At 37.6% G+C, this 27,123-nt stretch overlaps 1 protein-coding gene and 1 pseudogene across 6 annotated transcripts in view; one reads left to right on the top strand and one right to left on the bottom strand.

Annotated features, from left to right (window-relative positions):
• FRS2 (fibroblast growth factor receptor substrate 2) overlaps positions 1–27,123 on the top strand; it is a 111,081-nt gene that overhangs the window by 59,507 nt on the left and 24,451 nt on the right. For 5 of the 6 annotated variants that reach the window (XM_042947145.1, XM_042947148.1, XM_042947147.1 and 2 more), the window contains exon 4: positions 21,837–21,940. The exons of the other annotated variant lie outside the window; for it this stretch is intronic. The gene's annotated coding sequence lies outside the window, so the exon portion shown is untranslated. The remainder of the gene's footprint in view (positions 1–21,836; positions 21,941–27,123) is intronic. 6 annotated transcript variants of the gene reach the window in all.
• Positions 9,776–11,323, bottom strand: LOC122224819 (annotated as a pseudogene).

Below are 27,123 nucleotides of genomic sequence, written 5' to 3' on the forward strand. Positions count from 1 at the left end.
GCATAGAAGTAGTGTCATTAAGCTTTACCTATGGTTTTTTGGTAAGAGTATTATACTTTTAGGTCTTATATTTAGATCTTTATTCTGAGCTAATTTTTATATAAAGTCCTTTCTTCTGCATGTGGATATCCAGTTTTCTCAGCACCATATGTTAAAACGACTGTCTTTTCCTCCACTGAATGGTGTTAGCATCCTTTGTCTTGGTTGCGTTTCGGTATGAATTAGAAAGTGGTTTTTTTTTTTTTACCATTCTCTAGAAGAATTTTTTTAAGGTTGTAATTGTTTGTTGTTCATTCACTGTTTGGTAGGACTATAAAACTATCTGGGCTTAATTTTCTTAGTGGAAGGATTTTGAACTGCAACTCTGATTTTGTAGTAATTGTTTTTCTGTTTACATTCTCTTTCATGTTTTTAAATGGTCAGTTGATTTTTTTGCCCTTTAAAAGTTGATATGTAGGGGTGCCTGGGTGGCTCAGTCAGTTAAGTGTCCCACTTTGGCTCAGGTCATGATCTCACGGTTCATGGGTTTGAGCCCCGCATCGGGCTCTGGGCTGACAGCTCAGAGCCTTGGAGCCTGCTTTGGATTCTGTGTCTTCCACCCTCTCTGCCCCTCCCCCACTCATGCTCTGTGTCTCTCTTTTTCTCAAAAGTAAATAAACATTAAAAAAATTAAAAAAAAATATTCTGTGTGACAGAAGGATTCATAAAGCATTCCTTTTGTGTACTGAAGCATGATAGTCGTCTTCAGAAAAAGTCCTTGCTCAACTGACTTGTGAGCTGAATTAGCTGCTTTTTTCTGGAATACCTTTTTTTTTTCCTTGAAAGAACTGGATAGGCAAACTGATTACTTGAACTTATGTATTTGATATTTGTTTTTCTCAAAAATGAACTGAGTGGGCCTAACACTTCAAGAAAAACAGCTGTATTTGTAGCCAGTGATTAAAAAAAAATCAAACTTTCAAATGAAATTTAGTATCTGGGGCGCCTGGGTGGCTCAGTTGGGTAAGCATCCGACTTTGGCTCAGGTCACAATCTCACGGTTAATGAGTTTGAGCCCCGTGTCAGGTTCTGTACTGCCAGCTCAACCTGGAGCCTGCTTCAGACTCTATGTCTCCCTCTTTCTCTGCTCGTCTCCCAGGGGCTTGCACTCTGTTTCTCTCTCAAAAATAAACATTAGAAAAAAATTAAAGAGAAAGAATTTTGGAAAATTTGTATCTAACACCGGGAGCTTGATAGCTTCCCAGATACCTAAAGACTTTTCTTGGGGCGCCTGGGTGACTCAGTCGGTTAAGCATTCAACTTCAAATTAGGTCATGATCTTACGGTTCGTGAGCTCGAGCCCCCCTTCAGGTGAGTATGAACCCCACTTTGGGTGAGCCCCACTTCTCTCTCCCTGGCTCTCTCTCTGCCCCTTGTGTGATTCTCTCTCTGTCTCTTTCTCTTTGCCCCTATCTCACTTGTGCCCAATCTCTCTCTCTCTCTTTCAAAAAAAAAAAAAATCAGTAAACAAAAATAAAAATAGAAAAGGCTTTTCTTGTGAAGTGGTTAATGATAATAAAGAATGTGGTTTTCTTTTTCTGTCATATTGTATTCTGAATTGTGTCAGTTTGGAATACCTAAATAACTCAGTGAATATTTTCCAGATGACCAATGTATAATGATACAAAATCACATATGGGTAAAAGTGCTAGATAAACCAATGAATTTTAATGCAATAGAACGTGAAAAGTTCATTGATATGGTTTTAGAAACCATAGAAGTAACTAGACTTCAGAAAACTACCATTTGTTAAGTTCAGGTATAGTATCAAGACTATCAACAGTTACTTGAAATAATTATTGAAATATTCACTTTCCCAGCTATATCTCTGTATGAGGCTAGATTTTCTTCATATACTTATACACTTTAACCAAAATAGTACATCACAGAATCAGTCATAAGAATCCAGCTGTCATCTATAAAGTTATACATTAAAGACATTTGCAAAACTATGTCGCTTTTCTTATCAAGTTTTTAATTTTTTCCCGTACAGATATTATTTACGTTAACATATCATAAGTTTATTATTCTTTTAATAAATTAATAAATCTATTAAAAATTTTTCAGATCTAACTTCTTATTTGGTAAATATCAATAGATAAGAACCCAGTTGAAGGAAAACTCTGAAAAATTCTCAAATAATTTTTTTAAAATGCTGTATTTATTTTTGAGAGAGAGAGAATGAGGGAGGGACAGAGAATGAGTGGGGGAGGGGCAGAGAGAGAGGGAGACACAGATTCTGAAGCAGGCTCCAGGCTCCAAGCTGTCAGCACAGAGCCCAATGCAGGGTTTGAACTCACAAACCACTAGATCATGACCCGAGCCAAAGTCAGATGCTTAACTGATTGAGCCACCCAGGTGCCCCTCAAAATAATTTTTAAAAGTGTAAAGGGATCCTGCAACCAAAAAGTTGGTGAACTGGTTGCTGACCTACAGATCACAATGATGTTTCATTTTTATTTCTGACATTATGCATTTGTCCTCCTTTCCTTTTTCAAAAAAAAAAGTGGTATCCCAATTTTATATTTAAAAAAATTCAGTCTCCTTTATAGTTTTAAGATTATTTTCATAATAAATCTGTTAAATGATGATAAATACACCTATAGTTGCATTAACTAATTTTAAAACTCTATAGGCCTAGTACAGTCTATTCATGGATGTATTTCTGTATTTTGTTATGCAAATTACCCCCAAATACTATAAAATTCAGTTAAAAACAGACCCTCCTGGAAGCAGTGACATCCCAGTAGTAAGAGTACACCTGGTTTCCAGATCTTGGTTTCTAATAAGTTCTGTACTAAAAGGAACCAGGGCTCCTTGGAGAAATGGCTGATTTAAGGACTGGGGCAAGAAATACATAGATCAGCTTAGAGCATCTTGTAGTGCCGAAAAGTAAGAATGTGCTTAAACAAACTCACAATGATGGGACTATGTCAAAGGGACATAGGAGCCAACTGAAAGAACTCCCAGTGGTCAAAGGTGGAATAATTTGAACAAGAATTGAAGTGTAAAGTTGTATTGGATTATAACCCAGAGTATAAAGTAAGTACTCAAGGCTCCATATGGTATAAATAGGTTGTTGAATGAATGAATGAATAATGAAGAGACACATCTCCTGTGCAGAGTAACTCCAAATAATGTGTGTTGATACTCCCATCTTCAACAAGGTGGAACATTACTCTCCACTCCTTGAGTGTGGGCTGTGCATAATGACTTCCTTTTAAAGAGTACACTAATGAAAGGAGATGGAGAGGAGTAACTACAGTGGAGAAATCTTATGAACACTACCTCAGCCAGGTCAGTAGTGATAAGTCATATTGACAGTATGTTTCCAAGGATATGCTGTGATGAAAGGCATTTTTCTCCCTGGTTTTCTCCCAAAAACTCATAATGCCAATCTAATCATGAGAAAAACACCAAAGAAATTGCAGTAGAGGGATATTCTACAAAATTCTTGACCAGTGTTCTCCCAAACCGTCAAGGTCATCAAAAACAAGGAAAATCTGGGAAACTGTAGCCAAAAGGAACCTAAAGGGATATAGCTAATTATAATAATGGTATCCTGAATAGGATCCTGCAACAAAAAAAAGCATATTCTATAAAAACTAAGGAAATTTGAATAAAGTATGGATTTTAGTTGATAATTACATATCCGTATTAGTTTATTAATTGTAACAAATGTACCATACTAATGTAAGGTATTATTAATATATAACACCAGATGTGGAGTCTATGGGAATTCTGTATTCTCAATTTTTATCCAAATCTGAAATTGTTCTAAAAAATAAGTTTTATTAAAAAAAACCAACTGAGTCCCTCAAGTATATTTTTAAACCCAGAAATCATGTACTTCACAACTTTTACCAGATTTTTTGCTCATTTTCACTCTTAAATACTATTACTCCTGGAGGCAACCCAGGTTTAAAAAAATCTAGTAAAAGAACAATTTGCTTGAGGGTATTGCATAATTGATTCTTATAAACAGACCTAACATTTATTTTGTTGTATTTAATGCCAACTGAATGCCTACTCACAAATGTTAGAAGGTTGTATTTACTATGGTCTTAAGTCTTTTGTTATCATTTTAAGTTTTTAAGCTTCAAGCCAGTCAAAATTTTTGTTAAAGAATACTGACAATACGTTTGAATGTATAATTTATTACTTAAGAGTCCTTTCTTATTCGAGATAATCTTACCACATTTTAAATTAATTTTTTTATTTGAGTGAAATTAACACACAATGTTACATTAGTTTTAATCTTAACACATTTTTAATAATTTAAAGAGAGATACTGGTTTCAAACAGTAATCTGTACCTCTCTTTGCAGAATAAATTTATCTTAAGCACTTGAATGGTGATTTTGGTGATCTTTTTATTACTAAAGCAAGTGTCACTGGGGCTGTATATTAGGAAAACAGTATTTATTGCCTCCAGCCCACCTATTTTCTTGTTGGAGGGTGGGGTGGAGAAGCATGTACTGGATATTTTCCCTTAACAGACATACTAGTTTTGACAAAATAAACATATTAATTTGTAGCATTTTAATTAAAAACTGAAAATGTGCATGGTAACAAACCCAATCTTAAACAATTGCAGCCTTATCAATAGGAGGAACTAAGCCTTACTTGGTTAGCTTAACCTTTGGTCTACTTATAGATGTAAGAAGAAAAAGTTGAGTTCTCTTTCCCTTTGAATTTTTAAGCAGATTTTTGAGTGAACTAGTGTAAAGAAAGAAAATATTTGAAGAAGCTAAATTAATAGCTAAATCATTTCACTAGCCTGTGATGTTCCAAACTCATGTTTTCCACTTGTGTAATCATACTCCTCTTTTAGCAGAAATAACTACCAAGTAATAAGACCAAAGAGATACCAAATACTTAGACCAAAGATACTGGTATTGGAATTGTGTATTACAGGTAATTCAGGTGTTACTCAAAGAAAATACTAATCAATGTTTGGCATCTTTTAAGGTTAAAAATTAAAAGACCTTGGGAAAGATTTAGAATCCGAAATCTAACATAAATCTAGAAGTCTATTCACCTTCACCCAGGTCTTTGCCAAGACTGTAAAACTTCAAGGAGTGACAATGCTTGGAGGAAATGATAACAGATTGGGTAATGACTTTTAGGCCATTGACTTGCCCAGTTAGACTCTTTGGGCATCACATTTGCTATAAAAACTGCAACTCAAATGAGTCTTTGAATTTATGTAGTATGAAAAGGAGGACACCTGGTACCACCTAAGTCTTGTGCGTATACTTGCTCATTTTGACAGCCACTTCTAAGAGAAATTTTGTGCCACCATATGCTAAATTTTTAAGTTTATTTATTTTGAAAGAGCACATGCGTGAGTAGGGGAGGGGCAGAGGGAGAGAGCAAATCCCAAGCACGTCCTCTTCAGCAGGGAGCCCAATGCAGGGCTCCATCCCATGACTGCAAGATCACAGCCTGACCGGATATCAAGAGTTGGATGCTAAACCAACTGAGTCACATGGGCACCTTCCCCCCACCCCCAATATGCTAAATTGTAAAGCATTTTTTATAAGGGCACCCTGGCTGGCTCAGGCTGTAGAACATGTGACTCTTGATCTCAGGGTTGTGAGCTTGAGCCCCACGTTGGGCATAGAGATTACTTAAAGCATTTTTCACGAAATAACTGTCATTGTTCAGACCAATAAGTAATACATTTTGAGCTCCACTTTAAAAAGTAATCTTTATAAATAAGTATTAAGTGGGGCACCTGGATGGCTCAGTCAGTTAAGCATCTGATTTCAGCTCAGGTCATGATCGCGCACTTGGTGAGTTCGAGTCTTGTGTTGGGATCTGTGCTGACAGCTTAAAGCCTGGGAGCCTGCTTCAGGGTCTGTGTCTCCCTCTCTCTCTGCCCCTCCCCTGCTTGCACTCTGTCACTGTCTCTCAAAAAATAAAACATTAACAAAAAAAAGATTTTAAAAAACCTGCTAAAACAATAAGTAACTATTAAGTTACATATGTTAATTAGTAAAAATATAAGATTATTTGGATGTAGTTTTATTGATATGTTTTTATGTTGAAGAAATTCAGGGGCAAAATTTATCAGTAAGTTATGTTGCAGTTTTGAAACATCTAGTACCTATTTATTCATTCATTTGAGTCATCTGATGACCATGACTCTTTTCTCATAAGGTATTTTCTGCACTGGTTAGAATGCAATATATAATTACTGTATTGGAAACACCAGTAGCAACTTGTATCAGTTGGGGTTCTGGCAGAAAATAGGACACTGACAAGTGTAATCTAAAAGAATTCAGTGAAGGGATTATTTGCAGAGTGTAGGCAGGTTAAGGGAAAGGAGCAGGTAATGATGAAGCTGTTAATACTTCTAGGTCTTGAAAGGAACAGGGGAGGAAGTATTTACCTGAACCCGCAAGAACCATACTTACTGGAGAGGGTTGCCTGATAGAGGCCATCAGAAAAGCTTTAGCAGGCAATGGAGCCACAGCCAGTCTGTTCTGTTGGTGCTCCATGCAGGTCAGGCTCCTACAAAAAGAGTAGAGTGGCTCTGGAGGGTCAAATGGAAAATAGCCAGCATTGCATATAACTTTTAAACTCAGCCATAAAAACAAGTAAGCAAACAAAAGAAAGAACATAGTAGTAGAAGTTATTTTTAAAAATTATTTTTAATGTTTATTTTTGAGAGAGAAAGAGAGCGTGAGTCGGGGAGGGGCAGAGAGAGGGAGAGGTGCAGAATCCCAAGCAGGCTCCAGGCTCTGAACTGTCAGCACTGAGCCTGATGCAGGGCTCGAACTCACAAACCATGAGATCATGACCTGAGCCAAAGTTGGACATTCAACTGACTGAACCACCCAGGCGCCCCAGTAGTAGAAGTTATAAAAACTCAGTTGGGAAGGTTTTAGTGACATTAAACAGGATTATTACAGCCAAAAATCAGCCATAAAATTCAGTTAAGCCTTAAAAGGTTTGTGTTGTTTTTTTTTTTAATTTATTTATTATTTTGAGAGAGAGTGAGTGGGGGAGGGGTAGAGAGAGAGGGACACACAGAATCCCAAGAAGGCTCTGCACTGCGAGCGCAGAGCCTAATACAGGGCGTGAGCCCATGAAACTGAGATCATGATCTGAGTGGAAACCAGGAGTCGGTTGCTTAACCAACCGAGCCAGCCACTCAGACGCCCGTTTTTTGTTTTTGTTTTTCTTTTTTTAAAGATTTTACTTTTTAAGATAATCTTTATGTTCTTAACATGGGGCTCAAACTCACAGCCCTGAGCTGAGATCAACAGTCTCATGTTCCACCAACTTAGCCAACCAGGTGTCCTCAATTTTTTTTTAATTGAGGTAAGTTGGTATATAATATATTAGTTTTAGGTGTGCAACATAATTTGATTATTTGTATACACTGTAGAGTTATCACCACAGTGAGTTTGGTGTCCATCTGTTGCCATGTTTATGTGGTGTATCATGTTGATTGCAGATTTTAGCCATCTTTGCATTGTTGGAATAAATCCCACTTGACCATGATATATGATCCTTTGAATGTATTGTTGAATTCAGTTTGTTAATATTTTGTTGATGATTTTTGCATCTATGTTCATTATGGATATTGGCCTGTAACTTCCTTTTTTTTGTTGTGTCTGGTTTTGGTACAGCATAATGCTGGCCTTGTAAAATGAGTTTTGAAGCTTCTTTCCTCTTCAGCTTTTTGGGAGCTTGAAAATGGTATTAAATCTAATTTGAATGTTTGGTAGAATTTACCAGTGAAGTCTAGTTCTGACTTTTGTTTGTTGCAAGGTTTTCTATTACTGATTCAGTCTTCTTACTAGTAATTGGTCTATTCGGATATTTCTTTATGATTTCGTCTTGGAAGCTGTGTTTCTAAAATTTACCATTTCTTCTGTGTTATCCAGTTTGTTGGCTTATAATTGTCCATTGTAGTCTCTTATGATCCTTTGTATTTTTCTGGTATCTATTGTAACTTCTCTTTCTTTTCTGATTTTATTTCAGCCTTCTCTTTTTCTTGGTGACCCTAGGAAAGGTTTTTCTGTCTTTTCAAAGAACTAGCTCTTAGTTTCATTGATCTTTTCTATTGTCGGTTTTTAGTCTGTAGTCCATTTATATCCACTCTGATCTTTATTAGTTTCTTCTACCAACTTTGAGCTTTGTTCTTTTTCTTTTTTTTCTAGTTCCTTGAGGTATAAAATTAGATTGATATTTCTTTTGTTTCCTGAAGGAGGCCTGGATCATTGTAAACTTTCCTGTTAGAACTGTTTCTGCTGCATCCCATAAATTGTAGATGGTTGAATTTCCATTTTCATTTGTCTCAAGGTATTTTTTCTTTTTTCTTTTATGTCTTCATTGACCCATTGGCTGTTGAGTAGCATGTTGTTTAATTGTCACAAATTTGTGATTTTTCCAGTTTTCTTCTTAACTGATTTCTAGTTTTATACCATGTAGTCGAAAAAGATGTTTGCTATTATTTCAGTCTTCTTAAATTTGTTGAGATTTGTTTTGTGGCCCACCGTGTGATCTGTCTTAGAGAACGTTCCCTGTGCACTTGAGAATGTGTATTCTGCTGCTTTTGGGTAGAATGTTCTGTGTGTATCTATTAATCCATTTGGTCTAAGGTGTCATTTAAGGGTGATGTTTCTTTTATTTTCTTTCTGGATGATCTATCCATTGATACAAGTGGGATATAAAATTCCCTGCTATTACTGTGTTGCTGTCATTTCTGTCTTTAGACTTGTTAATATTTTCTCTTTATATTTAGGTGCTCCTATGCTAGTCCATGAATGTATATAAATGTTACATGCTGTTGTTGGATTGATCTCTATTATTATGTAATACTCTTTTATTATGCTTTTTGTTTTAAAGTCTGTTTTGTCTGATAGGAGTATGGCCATACCAGCCTTCTTTTTTTTCCCACTTGCATGGAATATTTTTTTCATCTCATCACTTTTAGATCTGAAGTGAGTCTTTTGTAGGCAACATATAGATAAGTCTTTTAAAAAAATATCTGTGTAGCCATTATTTGTCTATGATTGGAGAATTTAGTTATTTTAAAGTAAATATTGGGGTGCCTGGGTGACTCAGTCATTTAGGCGTCCGACTCTTGATTTTGGCTCAGGTCACGATCTCACAATTCACGGGATGGAGCTCCATGTCGGGCTCCGTGCTGAGAGTGCGGAGTCTGCTTGGGATTCTCTCTCTGCCTTTCCCTCACTTGTGAGCCTGTGCGCACATGCACGCACACTCTCTCTCTAAATAAATAAAAAAATAAAGTATTATTTTCTTGAAATGATGCAAAACGTTTCTTTTCTATATCAGACAAGAGCACGGCTAAGTAATCCAATGCTATTGCAGCATTATAAATATCATTCCTTCACCACACTATAAGATTTAAATGCATCTGCACAAGGGTGCATGGTGTATAAAAGGTGTAAGGTTGCTGTTGTCCTGCCAAGTACTTCTGGTCCCTACCCAGGTCCTAGTGCAACACTTGGTGGTTCCAATGGTTTTATCAAAATAAATCATGTTTAAAAAATAAAGCATTTAAAAAGACAAGTAAAAATGCCTCAGTAACCGTATATCCAACTCAGACTTCATCTGTTTAAATGTTCTGTTTGCCTCTTGCTAATAGACCTTTATTTCACTCAAACTGAGTAATAAGTCTTCCATACTGAAGTATCTTCCTTGCCCAATTAATCCAAAGGAAAAAAAAACCCTCAAATGATTAGTAAAGAAAAATGTAGGGATTAACACACCCTTTTAATATGTTTTTAAATATTTTGAAGGTTTAAAAAGTATTTAAAGTTTCTAATGTCTGGTGGGAAAACATTATCTGAATAAATACCCGAATGGCAAACCACTGTAAAATGTTTCAGTTGCATGTGGGGCAGAGGGGTAGGAATTCTCTTCATAGCATCCCAGCTTTGTCCACGAGAAGGTCAGAGGTACACTGGTTTATATTATTGTGACATTTGCCAGGTGATCTAAGTTGCTTTTGCTTCAGCAAGGGCTTGATTTGTCAGAAGGGCATTATGCTTGACCTCTGAATTTGGCTGACAATTTACTGATGAGATTCATAACCTTTGGGTTGCTCTGATATTTTGACATATTTGCTGAGTCCTGGGCCACATCCTAGAAGGCCGCCATAACTTCTAGATCCTATGTGGCTGTGAGAACCTCTGGATCACTTAGACTTACATTAAGCCCAGGCATTCCTGCCATTCCAGGCATTCCTCCAGAAAAATTACCAGGCATTCCTGCCATTCCAGGCATTCCTTCAGAAAAATTACCTGGCATCCCCCCCAGGAAAGCCACCTGGGAAAGAAGCTCTGGCTTCTTCCTTCCTCTGGGTGCTCTCTTGTTCTCTCCGAGCCTTCTTAACCCTTTCTGTTCTTTCTTTGATTTCTTGTTCTTTGTGTTTTCACTCATACTTTATCTAATGTTCAGCAGTTTTCAGGGTCCTCGGTTGAACTTCTTTCAGCATTGCACTAGCATCTTCGTCTTAATCCAGTTTACAAGCAAGGGCGAGGTCACATGCTGCTTCTTCCCAATGGCCCAGAAGTCTGCGTGCTTTCCATCACCACTTGAGAGGCTGAGCTGAATCAGGATTTATTTCAATAGCTCTGTCACAGTCTTGGATGGCAGCATCTGGCTTCTGTAATTTGATGAAGACACTGGCTCTCTTGGCATGCACAGTGCCCAAGCGAGGATTCAACTTAAAGGCATGTGTGAACAAGTCAGTGGCTTTCTGTAGTTCACTGTTGTTTAGGGCTTCAGTGGAAGCCACTTTTTTATCATTTGCCTGATCCGTCATTTCCTTGGTTATCTCTACATTTTCATTTCCCATTTTTTGAGAGGCATCAGTATCTGGTTCAGTCACACCTTCATTGTCAATTTCTAGATCACTTTTCCTTACTTGATGGTTCATCTATCTTTATGTTTTCCTCCACCTTCTTACTATGATTTTTCTTCCTTCATACTGTCTTCTTAGTTTTTTGAGTAGCAGGTGGTATTTTACCCCCCATGCTCTCCATCCGCTCCCGCAGGAAGCGCATTTCCTCAGTTTGCAGAACACTTGGATCCTGTTTATACATTTTCACGAAGGCCTGGAGCTCGTGCACTTTGTGGGGGTCCATGGTCGAGAGGCCGTGGCAGGTGGCAGGTGTGGCTGAGGTTGTGGCTGCTGCTACTAGCTCAGCATGACCGTGTGGAAGGGCTAAAGGAATTATTGACAGATATGTATTTATTGCTATTTTGTTCATTGTTTTCTGGCTGTTTTTGTAGTTCCTCTCTCTTCATCTTCTCTTGCTCTCTTCTCTTGCGTTTTGATGCCTTTCTTTAGTGTTATGGTTAGAGGTTTTTTTTTTCATTATCTTCTGTGGATTATAGATTTTTGCTCTGTGGTTCCCATGTGGTTCATATAGAGCAGCATTTAACAGTATTTTAAGTTGGTAGCAATCTTAAATTTGAATGCATTCCGAAACTCTACAGTTTTGCTTCTCCTTCCCTACATTTTGTGTTTTTGATGTCGAATTTTATATCTTTTTATTTTGTGTATCCCTCAACCATTAATAGTTCTAATTAAATTTACTTCTTTTGTCTTCTAACCTTCCTTCTAACTTGTAAGTGGCTAATCTACCAACTTTACTATATATTTACCTTTACCAATGAGATTTTTACTTTTTTTTTTTAAGATTTTTAATTTTAAGTAATCTCTACACCCAATGTGGTGCTTGAACTTACAACCCCCATGATCAGGTGTTACACACTCTTTGGACTGAGCCAGCCAGGCACCCCAAATTTTTACTTTGTGTTTTCTTATTAGTTATTGCCTTTTCTTTTCAGCTGAAAGAAGTCCCTTTAACATTTCTTGTAAGGCTGGTTTAGCTTTTGCTTGTCTGGAAAATTTGTTACCTCTCCTTCAATCTGAATGACCTTGCTGGGTAGAATATTCCTTGTGGGAAGTTTTTTCCTTTCAGCACTTTGAATATACCATGCCACTTCCTTTGGCCCGCAAAATTTCTGCTGAAAGTTCAGTCTCATGAGGGTTCCTTCACAGGTAATATGTTGTTTTTCTATTGCTACGTTTAATTATCTTTAACTTTTGCCATCTTAATTATAATGTGTCTTGGTGCCAATCCCTTTGGGTTCATCTTATTTGGAACTCTGTGCCTCCTGTACCTGAATGTCTCTTTCCTTTGCCAGGGTAGGGAAACTTTCAGCCATTATTTCTTCAAATAAGTTTTCTGCCCCTTTCTCTTTCTTCTTCTGGGACCTTTTTTTTTTTTAAACTTTTTTTTAGGTTTATTTACGTTAGAGAGAGACAGAGCACAAGCAGGAAGGGACAGAGAGAGGGAGACACAGACTCCAAAGGAGGCTCCAGGCCCTGAGCTGTCAGCACAGAGCCTGTTGTGGGGCTCGAACCCACAAACTGTGAGATTATAGCCTGAGCCAAAGTTGGATGCTTAAACTGACTGAGCCACTCAGGTGCCCCAGGATCTTTTTTTTTTTTTTTTTTTTTAAATTTGTTAATGTGCATTTACTTTTGAGTGAGAGAGCACAACAGCATGAGTGGGGGAGGGGCAGAAAGAGAAGGAGACGGAATCCGAGGCAGGCTCCAGGCTCTGAGCTGTCAGCACAGAGCTTGACACAGGGCTTGAGCCCATGAACCATGAGATCATGACCTGAGGCGAAGTTGGGTGCTTAACCAACTGAGCCACCCAGGCGCCCTGCCCTGGGACCTTTATAATACGAATGTTGGTTTGCTTGATTTTGTCTTATAGGTCCTTTAAGTTGTCTTTACTTTTAATTTATTCATAGATTGATTGACTGCTGCTCTATTTGGGTGAGTTCCACTACCCTGTCTTGCAGGTCACTGATCCTTTCTTTGCCTTCATCTAGTCTGCTGTTGGACCCTTCTAGTGTATTTTTCAGTTCATTTATATTCATTCAGCTGGGTAACATCCATCTGATACTTTCTTACATTTTCCATCTCTTTATAGAAGTTCTCATTGTGTTCATCCATTCTTCTCTTGATTTGGTGAGCTTATGACCAGTACTTTGAACCCTTTATCAGATAGATTATCTTATTTATCTCTGTTTCATTAAGGTCTTTCCTGGGATTTTATCTTGTTCTTTCATTTGGAACATATTCCTCTGTTTCTTCATTTTGCTTGTCTTTCTGTATTTGTTTCTATTTATTAGGTAAATCACCTTTCTTTCCAAGTCTTGAAGGAGTGGCCTTGTGTAGACAATGAACCTAGATGAGCCTATTGTTCAGCCTTGCTCTAGCTCTTGGTTGTTTCTCAAACCTTTGTGATTGTCTGAGTAGCCTGATTTATTCTTCAAAGGTCCCAGTTGATGAGAATGTGCCAAGACCTGCCAGTGTTACAAGGGAGTGATCTCAATCATTACCTGGTTTCAGGCTGATTGGAAGCCAGATCTGTAGGCTTTTAATGTATGCAAATACATACAGTCCTATGGGACTACAATCATAAACCCTGCTGACTTCTGGACCAGCAGATCTGGAGGTGTCCCTTGGGTGTGGCAAACCTGAAGCCTGTACCTACTGGTCCTGGGGATGTGTTTCTGTTTGCTGTCTTTGCAGTACCCCTGGTGTAATAACCTGTCTAGAACTAACTGTTTTTCTGATTTTTATAGTGCTGTGGAGCCCAGAAATGCAAGCCCCTTTAGCAACCAGGGCCAAGTGATCAAGTGGTGTCCCCTATGTGGACTATGCTCACCCATGGGTTTTAGAGAGGCTGAGGGGTGCCGGGGTCAGAGTAAGCCTTAGTGAGGCAAGGAAAGAGTTTTGGGGGGTGGAGGAATGCCTGTGGCCTTGGCAAGGCTGTGTCTGCATGTGCCCACCTGCAGTAGTAACATAGAGGGAGAGTACAAAAATGGTACTTGCTGGTACTTCCCTCCCCAAAGAAACTCCCAACTGGTCCTTGCTCCTTTAGCAGATACTTTTAAGATTAGTGAATAAATCTTCATATATTATCCAGTTACCTCTCAAACTACTGCTTACTTTTGCACTGGGTCTAGGGATAAGTGAGTCCACACACAAACCCCTCAAAAGGAGTATCTAGGATCCATACAGCTCCCCAGATCCCCTGGACATAAACCTTCTTGGTTTCCAAAGCCAGATATTTTTATCCCTCTGTTGTAGGTCCACACTTCAAGGAGAGGCTCTGGTCTGTGAGATCCCTCCCTATTGTGGGTGGTTGTAGTGGGGTTGAGGAGGTAAGACCATGTTTCTGCCTCACTTACCTATCTTGATGTGGCCCTTTTATCCCTTATGGAGGGAGCTGTTCAGATGGCTAGTTTTCAGTTCTTCTTTAGTGGGAATTGTTTCATATGTAGCTGTAGATTTTGTGTGTCTATGGGAGGAAATAAGTTCAGGCTCTTCCTATGCCACCATCTTGGATCACCTCCTAAAAGTTTTTATTTCGTATTAAATGTTTTACTTTGGACTCACAAGGTTAGGGGCACCTGGGTGGCTCAGTCCATTAAGCGTCTGACTTCAGCTCAGGTCATGATCTCGCAGTTCCTGAGTTCAAGCCCCATGTTGGGCTCTGTGCTGACAGCTCAGAGCCTGGAGCCTGCTTCAGATTCTGTGTCTCCCTCTCTCTCTGCCCCTCCTCTGCTTGAGTTCTGTCTGTCTCTCTCTCAAAAATAAATAAACATAAAAAAACCAGACATGTAATGGACTCACACAAAGATGCCTTTCTCTTTTTTATGTGTTTTACTTAGGATTAACTGAATATGATTTTTAAAACTCCATGGAGTCATCACTTTATATTTCTAAGTATATAAGAGCTTTTTTGTTGAATCAATCCCTTTGTTCCTTTTAGTGCAAATATTTCAGATTTAGTTTAGTCCTTGAATTACTTCAGTTGAAAGAAAGCTCAAAGTCATCTCATCAACTTTTTGACCAGTAGTGGAATCTACTGAACATTGCCAATGACTGGTAACTCAGTTCTTTGTTAGATGAGATATGTTTTATTCTCGCTGACTTCTTATGTTTTGGTTCTTACTGTTTTGGTTCAATTTCTGTTTCAGGAGGAAGTCAAGTCCGTTATTCCATGAAACAGACAGAAATTTGAAGATAGCTGATTGTTTCTACTCTGCTTTTCCTTACTGCTAAATATTCATTTCTTTCTTTTTTTTTTTTTTAATTTTTTTAATATTTATTTTTGAGAAAGAGTGCGAGCAGGGGAGGGACACAGAGAGAGGGAGACACAGAATCTGAAGCAGGCTCCAGGCCCTGAGCTGTCAGCACAGAGCCCGACGCAGGGCTCGAACCCATGAACCGTGAGATCATAACCTGAGCTGAAGTCGGATGCTTAACCAACTGAGCCACCCAGGCTCCCCATAAATATTCTTTTCTTTAAATTAGCTTTCTCAATGAGACACCTCTTCTTATCCCGTGTCATCTTAAATCATTCTCTTCCCTAGGCTTTTGTATAGCATACTCTTGGAGATATTCTTATGGGTTCTTGGACAGTGCCTATCCAGCTCTTTTGTGGACTTCTCTACCCTGCAGTTCCCTTAAATATTGGTTTAATTTTTCTATTTCTGTAGGTTTAACTTTTCTTCTCACTGGGCAGTCTCATCTTGTCCCATGCTTTGCATCCATAAGATGACCCAGATTTGTATCTCCAACTCAGATCTTTTTTCCACCTCCATACCTGTGTTTCTGTTTGCCTGTTGGCCATTTCCACTTGGATATCTCATAGGCATCACAGTGCATTCAAAATTGCTTAATCTTGTGTCCTTCCTGTGTTCCCCAGCTCAGTGAGTGTACTGTCACCTGAATGAAAATGTGAGTGCATTCTTTGAATTTTGCTTTCCTTCCCAGTTTAATCAGTCATCAAATATTACTGATGCTAACATTTACATTTTGCTCTAATCCGTCTTCCTCTATTTTCAGAGAGATTAAAGAAGAATTCAGATTTCTGGGGGTGCCTGGATGGCTCAGTTGGTTAAGTGTCTGACTCTTGATCTCCCCTCAGGTTGTGATCTCATGGTTTGTAAGATGGAGCCCTTGTTGGACTCTGTACTGACAGCATAGAATCTGCCTGGGTTTCTCTCTCTCCCTCTCCCTGCCCCTCCCCAGCCGGCGCTCTCTCTCTCTCTCTCTCTCTCTCTCTCTCTTTCTCAAAAAATAAATAAACTAAAAAACAAAACAAAACAAAAAACAAACAAAACCAAACCCAAAACAAAAAGAATTGAGATTTCTGTTGTCCTAAAGCCCATGATATTTTCATTTTATCATGCTGCCTTGCTGGCATTATCAGAGATTCATACTGCCTTCTGCTAGAGGAATTTAAAATGCTAAAAACAAAGCCTTTTATTTTAGGTTCTGATATGGTATTTTAAAACATATTAGGATAGTAGAGCTGTTGTAGGCCATTTATCAATTATATGAGAATTAAAGTCTTGCTTTAGCTGCATTCTGCCTTATATTTAGCAGAGTTCATAATTTCAGAGAATTCAGATATGGAATATCTGTGGAAAAATATCTGTGGAAAAAAACCTTTTTTGGATTTATTTATTTATTTTAGAGAGAGAGAGCAAGCACGAGCTGGGAAGGGGCAGAGAGGGGAGAGAGGGAGACACAGAATCTGAAGCAAGTTCCAGGCTCCCAGCTGTAAGCACAGAGCCTGATGTGGGGCTCAAACCCACCAACCTGTGAGATCATGACCTGAAATGAAGTTGGATACTCAACTACTGAGTCACCCAGGTGCCCGTGCATGTGGAAAAATTTCAAGACTTTGACCAGAATGTCATATGTACATAATTATATGAGACTAATATTCTTTGTAGCTAACTGTTGAATTAAGTTTACAGATTTTTATGTTTATTTTTTAATTTTTTTTTAATGTTTATTTTTGAGAGAGAGAGAGAGAGAGAGAGACAGAGCATGAGTCGGGGAGGGGCAGAGAGAGAGGGAGACACAGAATTCAAAGCAAGCTCCAGGCTCTGAGCTGTCAGCACAGAGCCCGATGAGGGGCTTGAACTCACAGACTGCGAGATCATGACCTGAGCCGAAGTTGAATACTCAATTGACTGAGCCACCCAGGCGCCCCTTTATGTATTTTTTTAATGTTTGTTGTAGAGAGAGAGCGAGAGCACAAGTGCAAGTGGGGGAAGGGCAGGGAGAGAGGACAGAGAGGATTTGAAGTGCTTTGTGCTAACAGCAGAGAGCCTCATGTGGGGCTCGAACTCATGAACTGTGAGATCATGACTTGAGCCGAAGTTGGATGCTTACCTGACTGAGCCACCCACGTAGCCCCAGATTTCTTTTTTAAAAGGGAATTAGCATAGATAGCTTTTCAGCCAGTACTGGTGAAAAAATATTATGAAAGTGAGACAGGGTAAAACATCTTAGAAATTCTCACTGTTTTCGGGATGCCTGGGTGGCCCAGTCGATTAAGCATCCGACTTGATTTCAGCTTAAATCATCGTCTTATGGTTGTGAGATTGAGCCCTGCCTAGGGCTTTGCACTGAATGCGGAGCCTGCTTGGGATTCTCTCTCTTCCTCACTCTCTGCCCCTCCCTAGCTCATGCTGTCCCTCTCAAAATAAATAAATAAATAAACATTAAAAAAAGAGAAATTCTCACTGTTTTCTGTAGATATTTGCTTTCTCCACATTTGCTTTTAAAAAAGGAAGAAATAGTCTCATCATTGCTTTAAAATTATGTTTTATCATAAGAGTGCTCAGAGGGAATATCCCCAGTGATCTTAGCTATACTTTTGAATATAGCTCTTTGGCATTATGTTCACCTTGGTTGATCGATATCTCGAGTTTAAAATCAAGGTACAACTGAAGGAAAACAAACCATGGAAGCTCTAGGGAAAAAGTGCATATTGTCTTTGTTAAAGTGGTAGACAAGAAAACTAAAAATTCAGAATTTGGCTTTCAATGAAATTTTGATTAATTTTTTCACTTCATTTCCCCATTTGAAGAATGAAGAAAATAGTTCCCAGCAGTCTTCACTGAAAGATTGTTCTCTAGACAAATATTTATCAAGGCTCAAAAGAACATTGGGTCTTGGACACTCTGAAATCCTTAATTATAACTGTCTTCTAGCATCTGGGAAAAGCAAAGCAAAGAGATTTTAACATACTTCTCTTGTTCTTCTTACTGTTCTTAAGTAGAGGAGAAATACCTAAAGAGCACACCATGGTACTGAAGAATGTTTCTAGAAGCTCTCAGTGGGTAGTTGTGTACCAGATGTCCAACTGCATTTTTTTTTAAAGATTTTATTTTTTTAAGTAATCTCTACATCCAGTGTGGGGCTTGAACTCATAGCCCTGAGATCAAGAGTTGCATGCTCCACCAGCTGAGCCAGGAAGGTGCCCCCAACTGCATTATTTTTGTTTGGAATAAACCCAAGCTATACATCTCCATAAATTCTTAGTATCGTGGGGGCCCTTCAGGACATTCCCCTAAGACGTGAATTCTGATTACAACTTTGCTGGCCGTGAGCACCTTTAGCCTCAGAGTGGATGTTAAGTTCTGTGTATTGGCAGGTTTCCAACATTTACTAATTGGGTTATGCCTACTTAAATACTCCTGGCAGTTTCCCTTGGCCACCACATTCTCCACACTCTGCCCTAACCTGTTTTGTATATAGTCTGCCTTTGGGCTCTGCCTAGACATTTATAGCTTTTCTTTCACAAGAAGTCTTAATAAAGTATTGATTTGTATATTCTTTAGTTAGTAATTTATTGTTGATTATAAAAGTAATTCACACTGTAGAAAATATAAAGAGAAAAATGTGCTTTTCATCCTACCATCGGTGAACCAAATATTAATACTTTAGTGTGTTTTAATGTAGTGTTTTTTTCTGGATGCATGTATTTTGTGTAGGTGTGGGAGAAAGAAAAATAAGTGTGGATGTTATTTTTTAAAATGAGAAGCCTCTTATTTTGCTACTGGGCACAAAGAGTAACTTTAAAAAAAAAAACCCTTTTTTTTTCTGGAACAATTTTAGAATCACAGAAAAGTTGAAAAGATACTGCAGAGATTCTCATATACCCTTTACCTGGCTTTCCCTGACGTTAATCTTTTTTATTTTTTTTAAGTTTATTTTATTTATTTACTTAGAGAGAGAGAAAGAAAGAGAGAAATCCCAAGCAGGCTCCACACTGTCAGCGCAGAGCCCGATGTAGGGCTTGAACTCAGAAACCATGAGCTATGACCTGAGGTGAAATCAAGAGTTGGATGCTTAACCAGCTGAGCCGCCCAGTCGCCCCTTCCCTAATGTTAATCTCATATAGTTACTGTGACACATATTTCAAAACTAAGAAATTAACAATACTGTTAACTACAGACTTTATTTGGATTTCCCCAGTTTATCCACGAATGTCCTTTTTCTGTTCCAGAATCCAATCCAGGATACCATATTGCATTTTAAAAGAACAGATCTGTTCTTTCTTTCCTGCTTTAACTTTATACCATGAACATTTTTTGGTCATTAAATGTTCTTTAAACAATGCTTATTAATGGCCCCATACGTGGAAAGATGTACTCTGATGTAACTATTTCTGGTTAACTTTGTGGTGGGGGGCATTTTGGGAGGTTGGGGAGTGTTAGAAAACACATATATCAACCATTTTTATTAATGGTGTACTTGAATCAGATAATTTTAATGCTAGATTATAGCAGTAATTTTGAATGCATTGCTCTAAAAGTGGAAAATAAATAATCAAGTTTATTTTCCTTTGAGGTTATGTTTAAGAGCATTTAGATTGAGTTAAATGCAGAATCTGAGCTGTTCATGAAGCAATTTGTTTTGAGGGTTATTTAGAGTTGCTTGGCATTTGGCTAACCTTACTTTAAGTAGATTATGTGTATATATTCTGTGTACACACAGTCAATATTTAGGCTTTTAATAGGAGTCTTGTACTAGCATGATATCCACCTGTGTTTGGAAATACAGATTTATGGTATATTCCACTTACATATTCAGTTTTTCAAATTACCACTTTATTTCCTTTCATTAATGTTTATTTAGTTCTAGGTTAAGCATATAATATAAAAAGCGAAGATGCCTAGAGATTCTCTTGCAATGTTGCATCATTTTATGGATATTTATTGCTTGATTGATATTGAATAAGTTGCATATTTCACATGACGTCTGAAGTTAGAGTGGCTTGCATTTAGTGTTTTGTTTTAAAGAATAAAGCCAAATGCTTTTTAAGAACCATTATTAAGAAAAATTCTGTAAAATTGATACTTAGATTTTACCTCTTGCTGTTGCTCAGTTTAGTAAAATGTCATAGGTTAAATATGCTAGAGTTTGATCTAGGCTAGTGAACTACTGTCTATTATTAAATTTATAAGCTAGAAGTTTATTTTGAGGCTTAAGCTATCACTTGTTAATTTGATGCAGTTGTATGAATTCATATATAGAAATAACTGAGCTGAAGAATCTGAACATTGAATTTTGTTACACAATACTCACAGAAAATTGAATGCACCATCTCCATAAGACCAAATATATTTATTCCAGTTTTCAGGCATTTCTGGAGAACACCTATTCTTTCTTACCGCTGTCTTACATGACTGCTTTCTGTGGTGTGGTCTGTGGATTTTTAGTGGCGAGAGCTACATGATCTGTCATATAGAATATTTGGCACTTTGATGTTACTGGAGGACAGTATTTGATTTCCTTGTACATATTTTTAGATTGCAATATAAAGTTCTAAACTAAGGGTTTGAGAGGTCCCAAGGTTGATTTTTTTTCCTATGCTTGAAGATGCTGGAATTGTTGCCGTTGGTACTGATTACCATTATTGACTTAGCTAGAGTAGAGTGACTCATCTTCTGGGTTTGCACATGTGTAGTTGTGTTTTTATATCTTGGGACAGAGATTACGGACACTCAAACTTAATTATATAAATTTCATTAGCAGTGTTTCTAGGTGTAATATATTCCAAAGTTATAGATGATTCCAGGATTGAATTATGACCAGTATACTTAAAGGTAGAGTGGTGTTTTATATAATCTTCCATTTTAATTTATCTTATTTTTAGCAAGCCATTTTAATACCACTTTCTCAGTATTTGCTAAGTACACACACAATTGTTGATAGATAGTAAAGATATAGCTACAGATTCTTTTATTTCATTCTTAAAATGCATGATTGAAAGTGACTTTTTTCAGATCAGTATGAAATATGAAGTCAGAGTGGGTAACTTTTTTTTAGGTCTGGAAGAAGTATCTGAACTTCAGGTCATCGTCCTACACTGACACACTCACTGCAGGCAAGCTCAGATGCTGTTAGGAGAATATTTATGTTTATAGATGGATGCTGTGACTGTGACTGTAGGTTAGACTTTGGGCATCATAGAAAGTAAAACACCATGGACTGTATTCTTAGGAATTACAAGTTCTCCTTGTATGTACTCTAGATTTTCTGCCTCTATAGGATGGTATTTTGGTTAAGACATGAGTGGCATCTTTCAGATTCTAAGGGAGAATGTGAACTGTGAAAGTACAAACTGGCCCCTCAGGAAATGGCATGAGCCTGTCTTCCTACCTATATCTCTTAATATTTTCCTAGGCATACCCTGTCTTCCAGCTGTAAGAAATTATTTGCTATGTCTGGAGCAGGCCATGCCCTATTAGACTTCTGTGCTTCTGCATATACTCTTGATCTGGATTGCCCTTGCCTTGTTAACATTTTAGATTTACTCACAGGAAAATGAATTGACAACAGTTTAAATATATATAAGTATGTGCTTACCTTTTCTTGATCATCCTGGTTTTACTTATCTCTTACAGAGAAAACAGAAATGAGAGGAATCTGGTTTAAATTGCAGTACCAGGAATTTAGATTAGACATAAAGAGTTTCCAGAAAATAAAGTACCAGATATTGAAGTGATTTGTAAGTAATATAATTAATTTTGAAGAGTTTTTTATTTTTGTTTTTTGAAAAGTTTAAAAAGGAGGGGGTGGTTAAAGGGTTCTGAATTGCAAAGTGGTTCACCACCATAGCCCCTAGTAAAATAAAAAACCTAAAGGAAGAAAAATCTATTTAGGAATATGCAGATACAACCATATTCATGGATAGAAGCTTAAGAGATAATTGGGAACTTTTTGGTTTTGTGTGTTCATGTGTACTTTAAATTTTTTCAGCTAACAAGGAAACTGTTGCAGGTGTCCTTACTTTTCACAGAATGGCTCTGGTTTTGTGACTAGCAGAATATACTGAGAAATCTCTCCCCTTAGCTTGTTTGTTTGTTTTTTAACTCTTCCTTAGAATAATATAAATAATAAAAAATCCTTAGCAGTGTTAAAATAAGCAGAAAACTAATATGTATCAATCAAAAAAAAAAAAAGACCTTCCCAGTAGTTTAAAAATAACCAAACCACTGACACAAAGAACAAGGTTTTTGAATACCATTCTCTTGATTGTTTTAATATAATTAAATGTGGAGTTAGCTGTGCCCCAAATTTAGAGTTATATTGCTATGCTTCTAACTATAGATATTCTGTCCTGGCTACATTTGAACAGAACTACTGTAGTATAAGCCAAATTCACCCACAGTGCTAGTGAACTGAAAGAGCAAATATACCTTCCTAAGCACCAAATTTATAATCACACTCATGAATAGAGTTCAGTGTTCTCTTTGCTTGTCATTCTGCAAGAATCATATTGGAATGATTTAGGACAGCTTTACTAAATTTATTAATGTAACTCTTGTTATGAGGATAGTGCTTAAGTTCTAGGCTTCTGTGCTTAGAGAGCAAAATGCCCCTTTGTAATACAAGAGATTTTTACCTGTAGTGGTGATATAATAATTCCTTGTCTTTTTAAACATATTATTAAACGTATACACATATTATATATGTTTTTCTAAATGTTTTTATAGCTAGAATTTATTTGGTTTTCACAATAACTCTGTGAATAGGTATCCTAATGCTATAAATGAGGAAACCTAGGCACAGAGAGGTTGACTGATTGCCATTTAAAACATCGTTTTAAAATCAATTATTATTATTTCAGTGGCTAACATCTAATTGCTTACTATATACTAGACACTGTTTTAAGCTTTTTATATATTTTAATTAATAAGAGCTTGGGCTTTGGAGTCAGATTCAGATTTAATCCTGGATCTTCTTCTTATCAGCTATTGACTTGGGAAAGCTACCTAACTTCTTTACGCCTTGGTTTCTTCATTTGGAACAGAGAAATAATGCTAGTACCTACCTCATTGGGTGGGTGTATAGATTGAGATAATCCAAATGAATCTGTCTAGCATATAGTGAGGGCTTTAGTGGAATCATAGTTGCTCTCATGTAGATATGTATTTTATAAAGTAATATCCATGTTACAGCAAGATTATGGCTCCATGTAGTGTCTATAACTATCTCTTTCCTCTCACTACCTCCAAATCACCTTTTGTAAGCCTTCTGCTTCTGGGAAGAAACCAAAGACAGTTAAAAAGTCATGGAGAGTATCTGAGACATTCATGTTTCAGAGTCAAAGGCAGGACACTGTGGTCCATTGGGTTGTTTCATTCCAGGAGTGCTTTGGTATATCAGTTATTCAGAACTCAGAATGTGTTCTTGTATATCCTTTTAAATGAGGCCATAATGTCTATTAATCCCTGATACAACTGACATACTAAATGTTTGCGTAGAAAAAGCAAGCAAAGAACTTCATGGTACTTTGGCAGTGCTAATAATCAAGTAATAAAATAACAAAAATGAATATATATATTGATACTCAAAAAGAGGTTCAGAGAGAATTCTGGGAACATGGTAAAATAGGAAGCATCAGGAATCAGTCTCCCCACATCGGCAACAGTTGCCCTGGCAGGATCTTACATAACTGTTTTGGTAAATTGGAGTTATTAAAGATTTGCATCTGCTTGGAGAAGGCTTGGCTATAAATTGTGATTAATTTTGGTCAGTTTCAGCTCTCAGCACAGCTACCCATCTTCTTCTCCTAGTCCTGTGTAGCTTACACATAGCTTGTGAGAACCAAGATAGGCAAAAAGGATCTTCTCTTCCAAATGTCAGAAATCTGTGCTTGGGTCACTGACTGCTGCTTCTGATCACAGAGGTACACAGGAAGAGATGGGCAGTCAACCACTGTTGTTGAGCCTCTCCCTGTTGTTGTAAGCTCTTCCCCTCCAGCTGAAGTGACTTCTGGGAGATTTAAAGGGCTAGCACCTTCTTTTGCCCCATTCAGTTTTCTCTTTCTCCCCCTCTGGGAAACAGACATTAAAGACTACAACATTCTAAAACAACTGCATATACAGGGAGATTTCAAAAGTGACTACACATGCCCAGAAAAAGGCCCAGAAAAGACCTGAGAAGACCTTAAGTTTATATCTTAGGCTGACTGTTGGCAAAAGAGGGAGCCTATGACAATCAAAAAAATAAAATGGCAAAAAACAGCAAAGGGGAAAATCTGATTTCTACCACATTAGATTAAAATACCACTTTTCAACAACAACAAAATCACAAGGCAAAGGAATAAGAAAGTATGGCCCATTTGAAGGAAAAAAAGAAATCAACAGAAATTGCCCTTGAAAAAGTCCTGATGACAGATATATTACACAAAGACAAAAACAATTGTCTTAAAGATACTGAAAGAACTAAAGGAAGATTTGGAAAACAAATACCAATAAAGGAATAAATAAAAAGAAATCAAATCCTGGAGCTGAAAAGTACAATAACTAAAATGGAAAAATTAGTAGATTCAAAGGCAGATGTGAATAGGCAGAACAAAGAGTCAGCAAACATGAAGATAGGACCATGAAAATTATCAAGTCTGAGGAACAGAAAACAGATTGAAAAAAAGTGAACAGATCAAACAAACTGAAGAAAAATGAACAGAATCTAAGAGACCTGTAGGATACAGTCAAGTGGAGCAACATACATATTGGAGTGCTAGAAGAGAGAATATTTGAAGAAATAAGGGCTGAAAACATCCCAAATTTGATGAAAGAACCGATGAATGTAAACGTCCGAGGAGCTCTTTGCACTGAATAATTTAGATTAACTCAAAGAGACACACATCAAGACACATTTTTAAAAATTTATTTATTTTTTAATTTACATCCAAATTAGCATATAGTGCAACAACGATTTCAGGGATAGGTTCCTTAAGCCCCTTACCCATTTAGCCCATCCCCCCCCCCCACAACCCCTCCAGCAACCCTCTGTTTATTCTCTATATTTAAGAGTTTCTTATGTTTTGTCCCCTCCATGTTTTTTTTTTTTTTTTAATTTTTTTTTTCGACGTTTTTTATTTATTTTTGGGACAGAGAGAGACAGAGCTTGAACGGGGGAGGGGCAGAGAGAGAGGGAGACACAGAATCGGAAACAGGCTCCAGGCTCCGAGCCATCAGCCCAGAGCCTGACGCGGGGCTCGAACTCACAGACCGCGAGATCGTGACCTGGCTGAAGTCGGACGCTTAACCGACTGCGCCACCCAGGCGCCCCCCCTCCATGTTTTTATATTATTTTTGATTCCCCTCCCTTATGTTCATCTGTGAACATATAATATGTTATAATATTTGTCTTTCTTTGACTAATTTCACTTAGCATAATACCCTCTAGGTCCATCCATGTAGTTGCAAATGGCAAGATTTCATTCTTTCTGATTGCTGAATAATCTCCATTGTATATATATACCACATCTTCTTTATCCATTCATCCATCGATGGACATTTGGGCTCTTTCCATGCTTTGGCTATTGTCAGTAGCACTGTTATAAACATTGGGGTGCATGTGCCCCTTCAAAACAACATACCTGTATCCTTTGGATAAATACCTAGTAGTGCAATTGCTGGGTTGTAGGGTAGTTCTATTTTTAATTTTTTGAGGAACCTCCATACTTCCTGTTTTCCAGAGTGGCTGCACCAGCTTGCATTCCCACCAACAATGCAAAAGAGATCCTCTTTCTTCGCATCCTTGCCAACATCTGTTGTTGCCTGAGTTGTTAATGTTAGCCATTCTGACAGGTGTGAGGTGGGATCTCATTGTGGTTTTAATTTGTATTTCCCTAATGATGAGTGATGTTGAACATTTTTTCACGTGTCGGTTGGCCATCTGGATGTCTACTTTGGAGAAGTGTCTATCCATGGCTTTTGCCCATTTCTTCCCTGGATAATTTGTTTTTTGTGTGCTGAGTTTGGTAAGTTCTTTATAGATTTTGGATACTAACCCTTTATCTGATATGTTTGCAGATATCGTCTCCCATTCCATCGGTTGCCTTTTAGTTTTGCTGATTGTTTCCTTTGCTGTGCAAAAGCTTTTTATCTTGATGAGGTCCCAGTAGTTCATTTTTGCTTTTTTTTCCCTTGCCTCTGGAGACGTGTTGAGTAAGAAGTTGCTGCAGCCAAGGTCAAAGAGGTTTTTGCCTGCTTTCTTCTTGAGGATTTTGATGGCTTCCTGTCTTACATTTAGGTCTTTCATCCATTTTTAGTTTATTTTTGTGTATGGTATAAGAAAGTGGTGCAGGTTCATTCTTCTGCATGTCGCTGTCCAGGTTTCCCAGCACCATTTGCTAAAGAGACCGTCTTTATTCCATTGGATATTCTTTCCTGCTTTGTCAAAGATTAGTTGGCCATATGTTTGTGGGTCCATTTCTGGGTTCTGTATTCTGTTCCATTGATCTGAGTGTCTGTTCTTGTGCCGGTACCATACTGTCTTGATGATTACAGCTTTGTAATACAGCTTGAAGTCTGGGATTGTAATGCCTCCAGCTTTGGTTTTCTTTTTCAAGATTGCTTTGGCTATTTGGGTGTTTTTTGTTTTTTGTTTTTTGTTTTTTGGTTCCAAATTTTAGGATTGTTTATTCTAGCTCTGTAAAGAATGCTGGTGTTGTTTTGATAGGGATTGCCACATCAAGATACATTTTAACTAAACTTTCTAAAGCCAAACACAAGGAATCTTGAAAGCAGCAAGAGAGAAGCAAATCATCATATATAAGGGATCTTCAATAAAGTTATCAGCAAATTGCAAAGTTAAAAACTTTGGAGGCCAGGTGGCAGTGGGCTTATATATTCAAAGTGCTAAAAGAAAAAAACTGCCTGGGGCACCTGGGTTGCT

Source organism: Panthera leo, chromosome B4 (genome assembly GCF_018350215.1).
Source record: "Panthera leo isolate Ple1 chromosome B4, P.leo_Ple1_pat1.1, whole genome shotgun sequence".
NCBI classification, from domain to species: domain Eukaryota; kingdom Metazoa; phylum Chordata; class Mammalia; order Carnivora; family Felidae; genus Panthera; species Panthera leo.